We start from the raw sequence: 14,338 nt of genomic DNA on the forward strand, positions 1-14,338 counted from the left end.
TGATCCTTGGCCTTGGCCTCCCAAAGCACTAAGATTACAGGTTTGAGCCATCATTCCCAGCTAGTAAATAAAATTTACTCAGAACAGTTACACCTATTTATTTAAGTCTATGACTGCTTCAGCATTATAAGGGCAGAGGTAGAGTTGAGCAGTCACAACAGAGATTATATAGTACGCAAAGCTAAAAATATATCCCATCTGATTCTTCACAGAAAAAGTTTGCTGACCCTAGTCTAGAGGACAAGAAGATTCAAATATCCACCGCTGTCGGCACTGTGGTACAATATAATGAATCAACAATTTTCTATAACACAGGTACATCTTTTGCAGGGCAGTCAAGGCACCATCGAGGATCTTTTGAAAATATATCAAACTTCTAGTAATTTTTCAGACTATGACTCCCAGTAAATGCTAGGCCAGAGCTTGGGAGTAGGGAAAGATGAGGAGGCCAGATAGGCTTGCAATGGTGTGATCCTTTCAGGGAGGCATGGCTTCCAATCAGTTAATCAATCAATCAATCAATGGAGTGATAGGAAATATTTCCTTGTACTCCCACAGTTATAGAAGATTCTAGTTTAGTCCAACAGATGTGAAATAGAAAAATAATCTATTTTAGTGACGAGAATCTAAACCTTAGACTCTGGCTCAAAAGCTATGCACATAACCCACCCTCCCTATAGATCTCAGAAAGGGATTCTACCGGCATCCAAATAAAGACCCGGTGAGGTCAAGGATAACCCATATATATTTTCTTTGTTGATAAACAGCACATCTGGCTAGATAACTACATCAGGTTAATGGAGGGAAAAAAAGGTGATAAGAACATATATCTATAATACATTTTAGGCAAATCAAATAATGCATCATAAAAATTAATGTTGGAAATATAGAAATATATACAAAGTGGGATATGACTTAAGGGACATCATTTAAGAAAGAAAAGAAAATTGGTGGGGGAACAAGTTATCTCATGACATTTAACAGTACAGTAACAACACATTTTTAAAACCCCAACAATAGTATCTACCAAATTAACATTTACTTGCATTTCACTGATTTTGTGGCTCTCTTGGTTTGGTTGTAGAGTTGTGCAAGAGCATAAGAGTTTACAGCTGGTTTTTGTTTAGATACATATTTAAATAATATTATAATGAATATAATTTAAGCCAATATTGGAATTTGTAGGGATTTTTTTTCTCCTTTAAATAGACCCAAACATTGTGAAGATCTGTGAAACATCATTTATAGTTACAAAATGTAATTTCCCAGTCATTTTATTATTTATTTATTTATTTATTTAGAGACGGAGTCTCACTCTGGAGTACAGTGGCAAAATCTCGGCTCGCTGCAACCTCCACCTCCTGGGTTCAAGTGATTCTCTTGCCTCAGCCTCTTGAGTAGCTGAGATTACAAGTGCAAGCCACCATGCCTAGTTAGTTTTTGTATTTTTAGTAGAGACAGGGTTTCACCATGTTGGCCAGGCTGGTCTCAAACTCCTGACCTCTGGTGATCCGCCTCCTCGGACTCCCAAAGTGTGGGGATTACAGGTGTGAGCCACCATGTGGGGCCAAATTTCCCAGTCTTTTTAAAAAGGGAGAGACAAAACTTTCACTTCTAACAATACGACAGACTAGGTTACATATATATTCATTTCTATATATGATATTTTTATTAGAAATACATTTTGAAGATACGTTAACAAGTAAAACAATAAGAAACAGATGCAAACCATGTTTTAGATTGTATCCTAGCTAGGAAAACCATTTGAAAAGAATATTTCTGGGACAACTTGGGAATTTCAATATGGAATGGGTGAATGCAGGAACTCTTAAATTCCAGGGTTCTACAATTACGATAAAATCACCAGACTGAAAGGAATGAAAAGTGCTTTAGAATCTAATCCACACCTAGTGTTCAGATCCCTTCTATAGTAGTGGGTTATTTCCCTGTCTAGCAATAGGGAATTTCTCAGCTCCTGAGACACTCCATTCCAAATCAGCTCACCTATAATCATTAGAGCTTCTTGATGAACAAAAATGTTTAAAAAAATTTAAATAAGATACTGCCTATAAAAAACAACCGAGCCATTTAACAAATGCTGTTCGCTACTGTTCTCCTTGGGGTAGGAGGGATCTTGAAAGCAAGACTACCAAAAGCTAAAATGTGCTATGTGACTACATTAATGAAAAGAAAATAAGCTTACTATAAATAAGAATGTTCTTGATAAGTATTTTGGATAAGATTCCCTTTCTAAATGTAAATAGATATCCAATATTTACTGGAATGTCTTTCACAAATCTTTCAGAATTGAGAACTTCTACTCAATTATTCCCTGGGCTGGGCGTGGTGGCTCATGCCTGTAATCCCAATACTTTGGGAGGCCGAGGCCAGCAGATCACAAGGTCAGGAGTTCGAGACCAGCCGGACTACTAAAAATAGAAAAATTAGTGGAGTGTGGTGGCATGCACCTGTAATCCCAGCTACTCAGGAGGCTGAGGCAGGAGAATCACTTGAACCCAGGAGGCCGAGGTTGCAGTGAACTGAGATCATGCCACTACACTCCAACCTAGGTGACAGAGCAAGACACTGTCTCAAAGAAAAAATTATTCTCTAATGAATATGAACATACAGTGTGCATTCTTAGTCAACTATTATCCTGTAATACATATACTTACCTCCTGTGCATCTGTTGCTGCCTTTGCATCATCCTCATCATAGTGGTTACAGTTGTACCTTCAAGTAAACAAAGAGGATTCCATAAAGAAAAAAATCAATGAAAAGAAAAAAAAATCATAGAATTTTAACCTGAATTTACAGGTTAACACCAACATTGTGTTTTATAACAGAGAAACTGAGATGTTAAAACACCCAGGGTTCTAATGCTATAATGACAGAATTATCAGGCTGAAAGGATAATTGTAACCTATATCTAGTGTTTGAATCCTCTCTGTAATAAATTAGTTCTCTACCCAGTGATAGGAAATTCCCCACCTCCTGAGGCAGTCCATTTCAGATCAGCTCACATATCATTATTAGAAAACACTGTCCTCCTAGAACTTTTATTGACTATTGTCTGAATTCCTAACTCAAGTTTTTGAGAAAGAGATAATCTTATCTCTTAGGCCATCTGTTATTTAGGCCAAATATTTCTTTTTTTTTTTTTTTTTTGAGGCAGAGTCTTGCTCTGTCGCCCAGGCTGGAGTGCAGAGGCGCGATCTCAGCTCACTGCAAGCTCTGCCTCACAGGTTCACGCCATTCTCCTGCCTCAGCCTCCCGAGTAGCTGGGACTACAGGTGCCCGCCACCATGCCCAGCTAGTTTTTTTGTATTTTTTAGTAGAGATGAGGTTTCACCGTGTTAGCCAGGATGGTCTCGATCTCCTGACCTCATGATCCACCCACCTCGACCTCCCAAAGTGCTGGGATTACAGGCTTGAGCCACCCCGCCCGACCTAGGCCAAATATTTCTAATTTTCCAGGATTATTCACCTTATCTGCTCTTTCATAAACCACAGAAAACCAACAGTTGACAACCTACTATGTAATAGACACTGTGCTATGTGCTTTGCTATTACAGTTTTTCAGAGTCTTTTAAAAGTACATAATATACAAAATGGTGGGAAGGGGAAACGGGAGCCTACATTATGGGAGCAGCTATTTCTTGAATGCTTACTACATACCATGCTCTTGGCCAAGGACTTTAAATGTACTAACACATTTAATCCCTTAAACATTTTATGAAATATGCATTATTTTCTTCATTGAGAAGAAGAAGAATAAACTTTAGAGAGGATGGGTAGCATACTTAAGGTCGCATAACTACAGAGTTTCAGAGCTTAAACTTTTGCCTGTCTCCCAATGGAGGCTTATGCCCTTAACCAGTGAGAAAACTGCTCATATGCTGTGTAAGATTCTTTTTTTTTTTAAGACAGAGTTTCGCTCTTGTTGCCCAGGCTGGAGTGCGATGGGGTGATCTTGGCTCATCGCAACCTCCACCTCCTGGGTTCAAGCGATTCTCCTGCCTCAGCCTCCCGAGTAGCTGGGATTACAGGCATGCATCACCACGTCTGGCTATTTTTGTACTTTTTATAGAGACAGGGTTTCTCCATGTTGCTCAGGCTAGTCTCAAACTCCCCACCTCAGGTGATCCACCCGCCTCAGCCTCACAAAGTGCTGGGATTACAGGTGTGAGCCACCACACCTGGCCCAAGATTCTTATATTAGTTCAAGTAAGTCATCAATAAAATGAGGAAAGCTATATATATATATATATATATATTTATATATAGAGAGAGAGCGCGCAATATATATATTTTTAAAGAAAAAATACGACAAAGCCTTTTAGCAAGGCTTTAAAGCATTCCACAATGTCTAATGATGTGCAGGGTAAAACCACCTGCAGGTTGGGTTTTGCCAACAGCATGTGAGTTTTCAATTTTGGTCTAGAGAGGCACACTTGATAATACAGTTATTCTCTGAAAAAGTCATGTATCTTCACAACATTCTGCCTTTGCTCATGTCGCAACTTTGGCCCTAAATATTTTTTCTACTACTATATTGAAGGAACACACCTCAAAATAATAAGAGCCATCTATGACAAATCCTCAGCCAATATCATACTGAATGGACAAAAAACTGGAAGCATTCCCTTTGAGAACTGGAACAAGACAAGGATGCCCACTCTTATCACTCATATTTAACATAGTATTGGAAGTGCTAGCCAGAGCAATCAGGCAAGAGAAAGAAAAGGCATCCAAATAGGAAAAGAGGAAGTCAAATTACATCTCTTCACTGACAGTGTAATTTATACCTGGGAAACCCTAAAGATTCTGCTAAAAGACTCCTAGACCTAATAAACGACTTCAGCAAAGTCTCGGGATAAAAAAATGCACAAAAATCAGTAGCATTTCTATACACCAATAATCTTCAAGCTGAGAATCAAATCAAGAACACAATCCCATTTACAATAGCCACACACACTCAAAGTACCTGGGCATACATCTAACGAAGGAGGTGAAAGATCTCTACAAGGAGAAGGAAATCATAGACTACACAAATGGAAAAGCATTCTATGATCATGGATAGGAAGATTCAATATCATTAAAATGTCATACTACACAAAGCAATCTACAAATTACCAATATCATTTTTTTTTTTTTTTGCAGAATTAGAGAAAAACTATTCTAAAATTTATATGGAACCCAAAAAGAGCCTGAATAGCCAAGGCAATCGTAAACCAAAAGAATAAAGCCAGAGGCATTACATCTTCTGACTGCAACCTATACTAAACTAAACTAAAGAACTAAAAGTAGAATTACCATTCAAACAAGCAATCCCATCACTGAGTATATAACCAAAGGAAAATAAATCCTTCTGTCTGCACTTGTACATTCATTGTAGCACTTTTCACAATAGCAAAGGCATGGAATCAACACAGGTGCCCATCAATGGTGAATCATATAAAGAAAATGCAGTGTATATATACCATGGAATACTATGCAGCCATAAAAAACGAAACTATGTTATTTTTGAGAACAAGTATACAACTGGAGGTCATTATTCTAAGCAATTTAACACAGAAACAGAAAACCAAATACTGCATGTTCACACTTGTAAGTGGGAGCTAAACATTAGGTATACATAGACACAAAGATGGAAACAATAAACACTGGAGATACCAAAAGGAGAGAGGGAGGGGAACATGCAAAGGTTGAACAACTACCTGTTGGGTACTGTGTTCACTAATCAGATGATGGAATCATTAGAAGCCTAAACCTCAGCATCACGTAATATACCGAAGTAACAAATCTTCACATATAATCCCTGAATCTGAAATTCAAATAAATGAAATAAATGGTATTGGGAAAACTGAGTATCCACATATGAAGGAACGAAATTGAAGTCTTATTCCATAAATAAAAATCAATTCAAAGTGAACTGAAGTCTTAAACACAAGACCTGAAACCATAAAATTCCTAGAAGAAAACATGGGAAATTTCCTTGACTTTGACCTTGCCAGTGGTTTTATGGATATGACTCCCAAAACACAGGTAACAAAAGTAAAAATAGACAAATGGGTTCAACCAAACTACAAAGTTTCTGTACATCAAGGAAACAATCAACAAAAAATTGGAACCTATGAATTGGTAGAAAATATGAGCACACCACGTATCACATAAGGGGTTAATATTTAAAATAATAAGAAACTTAATAGCAAAAAAAATGTGCATTAAAAATGACCAAAGCACCTGAATAAACATTTTTTCAAAGAAGACATACAAATGTTCAATAGATATATGAAAAGATACTCAACATCACCAATCACCAGATAAATGCAAATCAAAACCACAATGAGATATCATCTCATACCTGTTAGGATATCTATTATAGGAAAGATAAAAGATAGCAAGTGTTGGTGAGGATGTAGAAAAAAAGGAATCCTTGTACCCTGTTGGTTTGAATGTATATTGGTATAGCCATATGGAAAACAACATGAAGTTTTCTCAAAAAATTAAACATCAAACTTTCATGTGATCCAGCAACTTCTCTAGTGTATACTCAAAGGAAATGAAATCAGTATCTTGAAGAAATATTTCCACTCTTATTTATTGCAGCATTATTCACAATAACCTAGATAAGAAACAACCTAAATGTGCATCAATCAATGAATGGATAAATTGTGATGTGTAAATATATGTATGAATATATATATATACAGTACGCATATATTCCATTATATATTATGTAATAATATACATAATTATGTATAAATCTAAAAGAGTTGAATACATAGAAGCAGAGGATAGAATGATGGTTACCGGGGCAGAGAAGTGGGGGGAAATGGGGAAATATCAGGCAAGAGTTATAAAGTTGAATTTGTATAGGATGAATAACTCTAGAGATCTAATGTACAGCATCATGACTATAGTTGATAATACTGTACTGTATACTGGAAATTTCCTGAGAATAGATTTCAGGTGCTCCCCACACACAGACACACACACACATGCACACACACACACATGCACACACACACAAAGGTTACTGTGAGGAGATGGATATGTTTTTCACTTTAGTAATCATTTTACTGTGCGTGTATACACATGTTAAAAATCATGTACATTTTAAATATATACAATATTTTTAAATAAAATTGACTATATAAAAGGAAACTTTATAATCGAGAATTTAAAAAGCAATAGCATGAAAAACAAAATTGGTATACTAGACAAAAATATGAGATATCATCAGGGGAAGACACTATTCAGAAGAAAATTAGTGGAACAAACAGCGCTTCAAGAATTTAAACTTGGTAAGTTATCACTTCAGGCCAAGCTGGGAATGCATCAGAGACTAGTAAGTATTGATATGTAGAAAGAGCAGGGATATTCTAAAAACTAGAATGAAATTAGTAAAAAAAGCATAGAACCAGAAAAATGAAACAGTTATTCAGTAGACATGGTGAGGATCAGAAGTTTTCAGGGATGAGAGATTGGGGTGTAATTCTATAAAGGTAAATTGAGATCAGTTTGGGAAGACCCTTGACTGCCAGACTGAGGGGCTTGACATAAGTATAGATTTTTTAAAATCTTCTTTTAAGGGCACCAGACAGCTGTAGAAGCAAAACACTAAAATTTCAGAGAGCTAGGAGCCCTTCCTCAGTGAGTTGATATGGCCAGCCATTTACTTCTCTGGGAATACTTGTCAAGTCTAGGCCTATGCTGAGGATTGAGCTTGGCATAAGCAGAGAAACTCTAGTAGGGGAAAGAGAAAGCAGTGGAACACTTGGATGTGGGCTGGTAGGACTAACTGAAATCTAGAAGAGCCCCAGATACATATCTGCTTTTCAATGTAAGACATTCACTGAGTGTTTGAAGGGGAGAGGGTATGGTGTGCTGGAAGACTGGGCCAGAAAAATCCCACAGGAATATCCCACAGTCTTATTTGGGAGTAAATGCTTAGGAGAGAGTTCCACCAGAATGAGGGCCTTACTACAAACACACCTCGAGTCTTGTTCTTGAGACATTTGAAACTAGAATAAGACTATGTCTAACTAAAGGTACCACTGAGCACTGATCTAGCTCAGATTTTGGCAAGAATGAAGTGTTCTCCCCCGTATTCAAACATAGGAAAGAGCAAATTGTCTCCTGTTGAAAATAACACTGATTTTAGTTTTTATGATTCTCTTATACACAACATTCAGCACATAGTAAAATGTTATGAGGCCTATGAAGAATCAGGAGATATTTGAAGAGATAATGGTCAAGACTTTTCCAAAATTGAAAGAATCAGCCCACAGATTCAAGAAGCTCAGCAAACTCCAAAATAAACATATAGGAAACCACCCTAAACAACTATTGTCAAACTTCCGAAAACCAAGTAAAGATAAAGTCTTAAAAGTAGCAAGTGAAAAACTGTACATTATCTACAAAAAGAAAAAGTTATATCTGACTTTTAAACAGAATGATACATGACATAAGCAGAAACTATGGAAGTTAAATGATAATGAAATGACACTTTAAAAGTGCTAAAGGTGCGAGAAGGATCTAGAATTTTAAAGCCAGCAAATCTGAGAATTGTGTATCTAGTAAAAATAGCCTTGAAAAATTAAAGCAAAGTAAAAACGTTTTCAGATAAAAAAAGAAAAAGCTGAGATACCTACTAAAAAAGCATTAAAGGAAATTCTTCAGTTAAAAGAAAACTTCTTCCAGATAGAAGCATGAAATGCAGGAAGGGATGAAGTACATAGAAAGAGCAAATATGTGTGTAAGTATAAAAGAATATTGACAACATAAAGTCAAAATTACTATATTATGCTTTTACACAAGTATAAAAGTAAAATATGTTAGAACAGTAGTACAAAAGGCAAGAGGATTTAAATAGAATTAAATTGCTTACAGGTTCTTCCATGCTAGTATTGGTAAAAATATCCGTTTAAGTTCTTCCATGCTAGTATTGGTAAAAATATCCATTTAAATTTGAGCCAGAAAAATCTCATAATAGGTTCAAAAATTCATTTTTATTTTTAAAATATAGAAAGTCAAAATTCTAATAGTAAAGTGGAATAATACAAATGCCATTTATTAATGCGAAATAAGGGGTATGGGAACAAAGAAGGGAAAAATCAAAAGCAAATAGCAATACAGTCAACTTAAGCCCAGCTAGATCATTACACTAAGTGTAAATGAACAAAATATTGTGATTAAAACTCAAAGATTGATTTTTCACACATTGAAAATATATTATTTTTTAAAATATGCCAATAATTTACAACTTACTTAAAATGGATAACTTTTTTTGAAAAATACAATTTACCAAAAGTAACCCAAGAAGAAATAAAAAGTCAAAATAGCCCTATATCTGTAAAGGAATTTGAATTTCTAGAATTCAAGGTGTAATTTTAAACCTCACCATAAAGAAATCCAGAATTTTCAGATTCTATGTAGGATGCAGAATGCCAGAAATACTATGTTCCCTACACAACAATAAGAAAAAGCCAGATAATCTACAAAATCATAAATGTGTATGAATCCTTTAGAAAGCTGAGATCACAGGTTAACCAATTAGCCTGACATTTAGGGAAAAACAACTTCCACCCAGTTGAGAGAGGAGGCAAGCACTGTTTCACCCAAAGCAGGGCATGGAATGAGACTAGTTGTTACACAAGTGTATAAAATAATTCATTATATCTTTAACTAATTGCTAAAGATGAGTATGAGCTACTGTGAGAGTACAGAAGCTCTGAGAACTTCAGACACTAAAGAGGGATTCCAAAACGACTCATAGACACTTCCCTACGGATGTTCACTGTGTGACCATCAGAAAGATTGGGAGAAAGGTGGAGACCACAGAAAGTTTCCTTCATAGTGCAGGCATGGAGAGAAGAATGGTTGTTGTTGCAAAAGAAAAAAAAAAGCAGGAAGCTGCATTTGAATACCTCTAACCTACAGAACAAAAGCATTAATCCACTGCAGGAGAGGCATCACTCTGACAACCCTAGTGAATAGGTGAAGATGTATTGCAACTTGATGAAACAGAAAGGAAAAACAACAACAAGAAGCAAAATAACACTAAACCTTGAACATGAAGAAAGAACAGGAAACTGTCTTGGGACCAACAATTAGAGACCTACTACATCAAGTGAAGGGGCAGGTGCACTGAGAGAGCCCTGCTTCTGAGACCTAGGGGCACAGGGCCTGCCTAAGACTGAAACTGGACCAGGACAACAGAGAAACCACCACAAACTCACCTTCCACTTCCCAAACACAATATCCTAAGCTTCAAATACACAAAGCAAAAACTTATAGTACTAACATAAGAAATAAAAAATACGCATTTGTAGTTAGAGACTTCAACATTCTTTTTAAGTAATCTATAGAACATAGACGGGAAATGAATAAGGATATGAAAACCTGAACAAAACTATCAACGATGTTGTCCAAACTGACATTTGTCAAGCACTTCTGCCAACAGTAACAGAATACACATTCTTTTCAAGTGCACACGAAACCTTCATCCAGATAAACTATATTCAGAGTCATAAAACAAACCTTAACAAATATAAAAGAATTGAAATCATGCAATGTGTGTTTTTGATTATAACAGAATTAAATTAGACATCAATAATAGAAAAAAAGGTGGAAAATACACAAATATTTGGAAGTTAAACAGCAAATTCCTAAATAACTAGTGGTTTTAAGCAAAAGTAACAAAAGAAATTAGAACATATTTTGAATTTAATGAAAATGAAAATATATCAAAATCTGAAAGATGCATCTAAAGTAATGCTTTGAGGAAAATTTATAGCATTTAAGGTTCATATTAGAAAAGAAAGTCTTAAATCATCAGTCTAAACCTTCATTGTATAAAACTAGAAAAATAAGAGCAAATTAAATCCAAAGCAAAGTAAAAGGAAATAAATGAGGATAACAGCAGGAATCAATAAATTTGAAAACAGAAAAACAATAGAGAAAAAAGTGAAACCAAAAATTGGTTCTATTAAAAGATAAAGTTAAAGCAAAAGAGAGACGACACTAATTACAAATACCAAGAATGAAAGAGAATAGCACTACAGACCTTATAGATGTTTATTTTACATTGTGACTTCTTCTTTTTTCTTTTTCTTATTTTTGACAATTTTATCAGTTTGCCATTCATTCCATGTTTGCTTCAAGGAGGAAGAAATTAATATTTAGAAGGTAATATCAACAGTATTTGAAAACTACTTGAAAAGGAGAGACGGAAATGGGGGAGAGAAAGTCAATTAAACAGAATGTTAGCCTGAGATGCCAAATTTATAATAGAAACTTTGTTGATATGTTATTTCTGGGGAATGTGAGTCTGAGTGAGACAATCAATTGGGGCATGCTAGGTTTTCATTTATCTGAGGGACATCCAAATAAAGATGTCTAGTAGGCAGATAAATATGTGGTTTGGTGTTTGAAAGGAGGTCTGAAGTAGAGATTCAAGTTTGGGAGTCGCCAGCATACAGGTAGTATTAAAACCATGGGAGTCGAGTGGTGATATGTAGATTGAAAAAGCTGAGGCCCAGGATGATGTCCCCTGACTTTCTGAAAGTAGTTTCCAATTCGTTGGTACCACAAGACACCACAGGGAGCATTCCCAAGTACCAGGAAAAAGAACTAGCATAAGCAACTCAAGACTTTTGTCCTCAAAGAAGAACCTAGAACAGCTCACTATATTAAAATGGGGTTGGCGCTATGTATACAAATAGTGCGCAAGTGCATGCAGGCACTTCTTGGACTTAAACCTATTCAGAAGAGAATAAACTTTCTAAATAGATTTTAGTGGCTAGACATAAAAAGTAAGCTGAGGAAACATCTAACGGCAATAATGGAGCTGCCAGATAATGTGGACAGCATTGATTGTTCTCGTTTGTTTTTTTCTTAAGTATCATAAAAAACTAAAAACAGATGGTAAAGATTATGATGTTTTAAAGATATTGCTAGAATGTTATCAATAAATATTTCAGAACAGATAATAAATATTCCAGGCATATGAGCATAGGCATATTTAGAGCGAGAAAATCAATTTTCTGCAATTAGCTAGAACTGATATTCATACTATTGTACACTATTACATCCATCTCTCAGTGTCCAAATTCTTGCTTCCATTTTGAAAACCAAGGCTGGTTTGGTGAGGGAGAGAGATTTGCTTCTGTTTACTCTCTTATAATGAAAATCTTTTTTTCTCTTGTGTGGTAGCAAGAATTCTCCCTATATGATTGTGTGGAACTATAATCCTTCAATAACATCTGTGATTCATTTTAGTTAGTGAAAAATAGTGTTTCACTTTTATACTTTAGTTTGCAAAGAAGAGAGATTCCCTCATGGTAACTCAAGAAAAAAAGACTCTGGTAAAGCTTCCAAAATTGTGTATCATTTGCTTGTTGCAAAAACTCGCTTTTGCACTTATAAAATATTAATATAAAGCAATACAAAGCAATATAGAAGTTACTATTTTCTCGTCAGCAATTTAATCTTGCAAAATGGATTGGCAGCTTTTAGATGCAAGAACAATGTTTTATACCCTTTTGGATCGCTAAAGAACACAGGAAATGGTTCATTACATTGTTGACAGCTAATACTGAAATGCGACAAGTATTTATAAAATTAGAACATACCTTGCCTGCTAGGCGGCTGCAGATGATTCCATTGCTAGATATAAGACAGTCAGTCAGAGTAGTTTTTCCTGTTAAATAAAATAGGGACATCAATTCAAATCCATGTCTTTCTTAAAAGGGGTCATGGATCATACTTATAGATTTAAAATCTGGTCAGAAGAACTGGTTTAGTAAAGATTTTCAATTTACCTATGCTAGGTGACAAAAGACAAAAGAGATTTATTAGACTTTTGAACAGAATATCATCTAGAAGGACACAGATGCTAGCACTCTATATTGCTGTAATCTTATCTCCAACCCTGTGGATCTAATCACCCTCATCTGAAAAGTTGTCAAGCAACTTAAAGCCATTTCAAAAACAAAAAATTCAAGTTCTGGTTTAAAAAACATGACATACTACAAAGAAGAATGCTACTCACTAGGTAACTGTGTTCATTTCAAACGCTTTATAGCAAGGCAGGCTTCCCTAACATCACAGAAAACTTTTAAAGGAAAGACTCGCTTCTTAGCAAACACCACTCTCAGCTGCCCACAGCTTCACTCCACTGAGACATACAGAGACACACCTCCCTTATTTATCAAAACAAGCACTTTTAAAAAGGATTCTTACCATGGTCAACGTGAGCCAAAACACAAATATTCCTGATGTTGGCAGTGTTTTTCTGGAGATGAATCATCTTATCCAAACTGTTGAGCACCATGGTTACTTATTTCCTGTGACTAAAAATTAAGTAAGTATTAGCCCAGAGGCTAAAGGTCGGGGCAAAAGAAAAAAATAATAAACGCTAGGAGGTGGCAAGGCTTCTCAAACCCCTTAAACTAAGAACCCAGTGAATGTTTATTGATGAGACACACCACCTAGGCCTAAGTCCCGTTCGAGCACTAAAGTCAATATCCTGGCACGATTACACTTAAGGAGTTTGCTCATCCTTCCGGATCCTAAGGCTGCGATGAATCACGCAGCTCGAGGCGGCTGGGTGCACAGTGACACCAGTAACCCTGCCGGTGGAGGAGTACTCGGGTAAACTTCTCCAGGCCAATGACCACGTACAGGAAGGGTTGCATGCAGGAGGGAGAGAAGATGCTGGAGAAGATGCTCCCTTTCTCTCCTCAGTCTTCCCCCAAGTCCCTCATTCTGACATTCTCGCTAGTCCTTGCGCCAGGTCGAATACCCAGCTTTATTCCTGCCCACGGAGCCCGAACAAACTTTTGGGTCACGTGCTTATTATCCAAGCAGGTGCACTGCTGGTCTTTCATTCCTCTCTAAATAAAAAGGAAAAACCTCTACACTACATGCCCTTCATTTCGGCAGGGTCCCGGATTCGTTCTCTGAGAATCGCTGGTCCACAGAGACATGCCACCGCCCCGGCCCCAGACTGGAATCGACACTCCGGGGACTACAGCTCCCAGCCAGCGCTCGGTCCCAGCCCCGGTTCCCGCCTCAGAGCCGCAGCTAGCGGGGTCCTCCAAGCACCGCCCAGAGGCTGGCCGAGGAGGATGCCAGTCCCCAGAGCGAGCCCGCACTCACCGGCGGCAGCAACCCCACGAGCCCAGCTTCTCCTCTCGGCTCGGCTCGCAGCCACACCAAGAGCTTCCGAAACGCAGAGATCTCTGCGGGTCCTGCACGCCCGCGCGCCAGGGGGCGGGGCCGGCTGACGCTCGACCTTTCACCCGCGCGCCTCTGGCGCCACCGGAAG

General features: G+C 37.1%; 1 long non-coding RNA gene across 1 annotated transcript; it reads right to left on the reverse strand.

Annotated features, from left to right (window-relative positions):
- Positions 1–2,675: 2,675 nt before the first annotated feature.
- On the reverse strand, positions 2,676–14,281 carry LOC112629459. The gene is made up of 4 exons (XR_003120599.1): positions 14,170–14,281; positions 13,252–13,361; positions 12,642–12,709; positions 2,676–2,733 (listed from the first exon to the last, which is right to left on the reverse strand). It is a non-coding gene; the product is annotated as an uncharacterized LOC112629459 (long non-coding RNA).
- Between the last annotated feature and the right edge of the window lie 57 nt (positions 14,282–14,338).

Source organism: Theropithecus gelada, chromosome 7b, assembly GCF_003255815.1.
Source record: "Theropithecus gelada isolate Dixy chromosome 7b, Tgel_1.0, whole genome shotgun sequence".
Taxonomy (NCBI): Eukaryota; Metazoa; Chordata; class Mammalia; order Primates; family Cercopithecidae; genus Theropithecus; species Theropithecus gelada.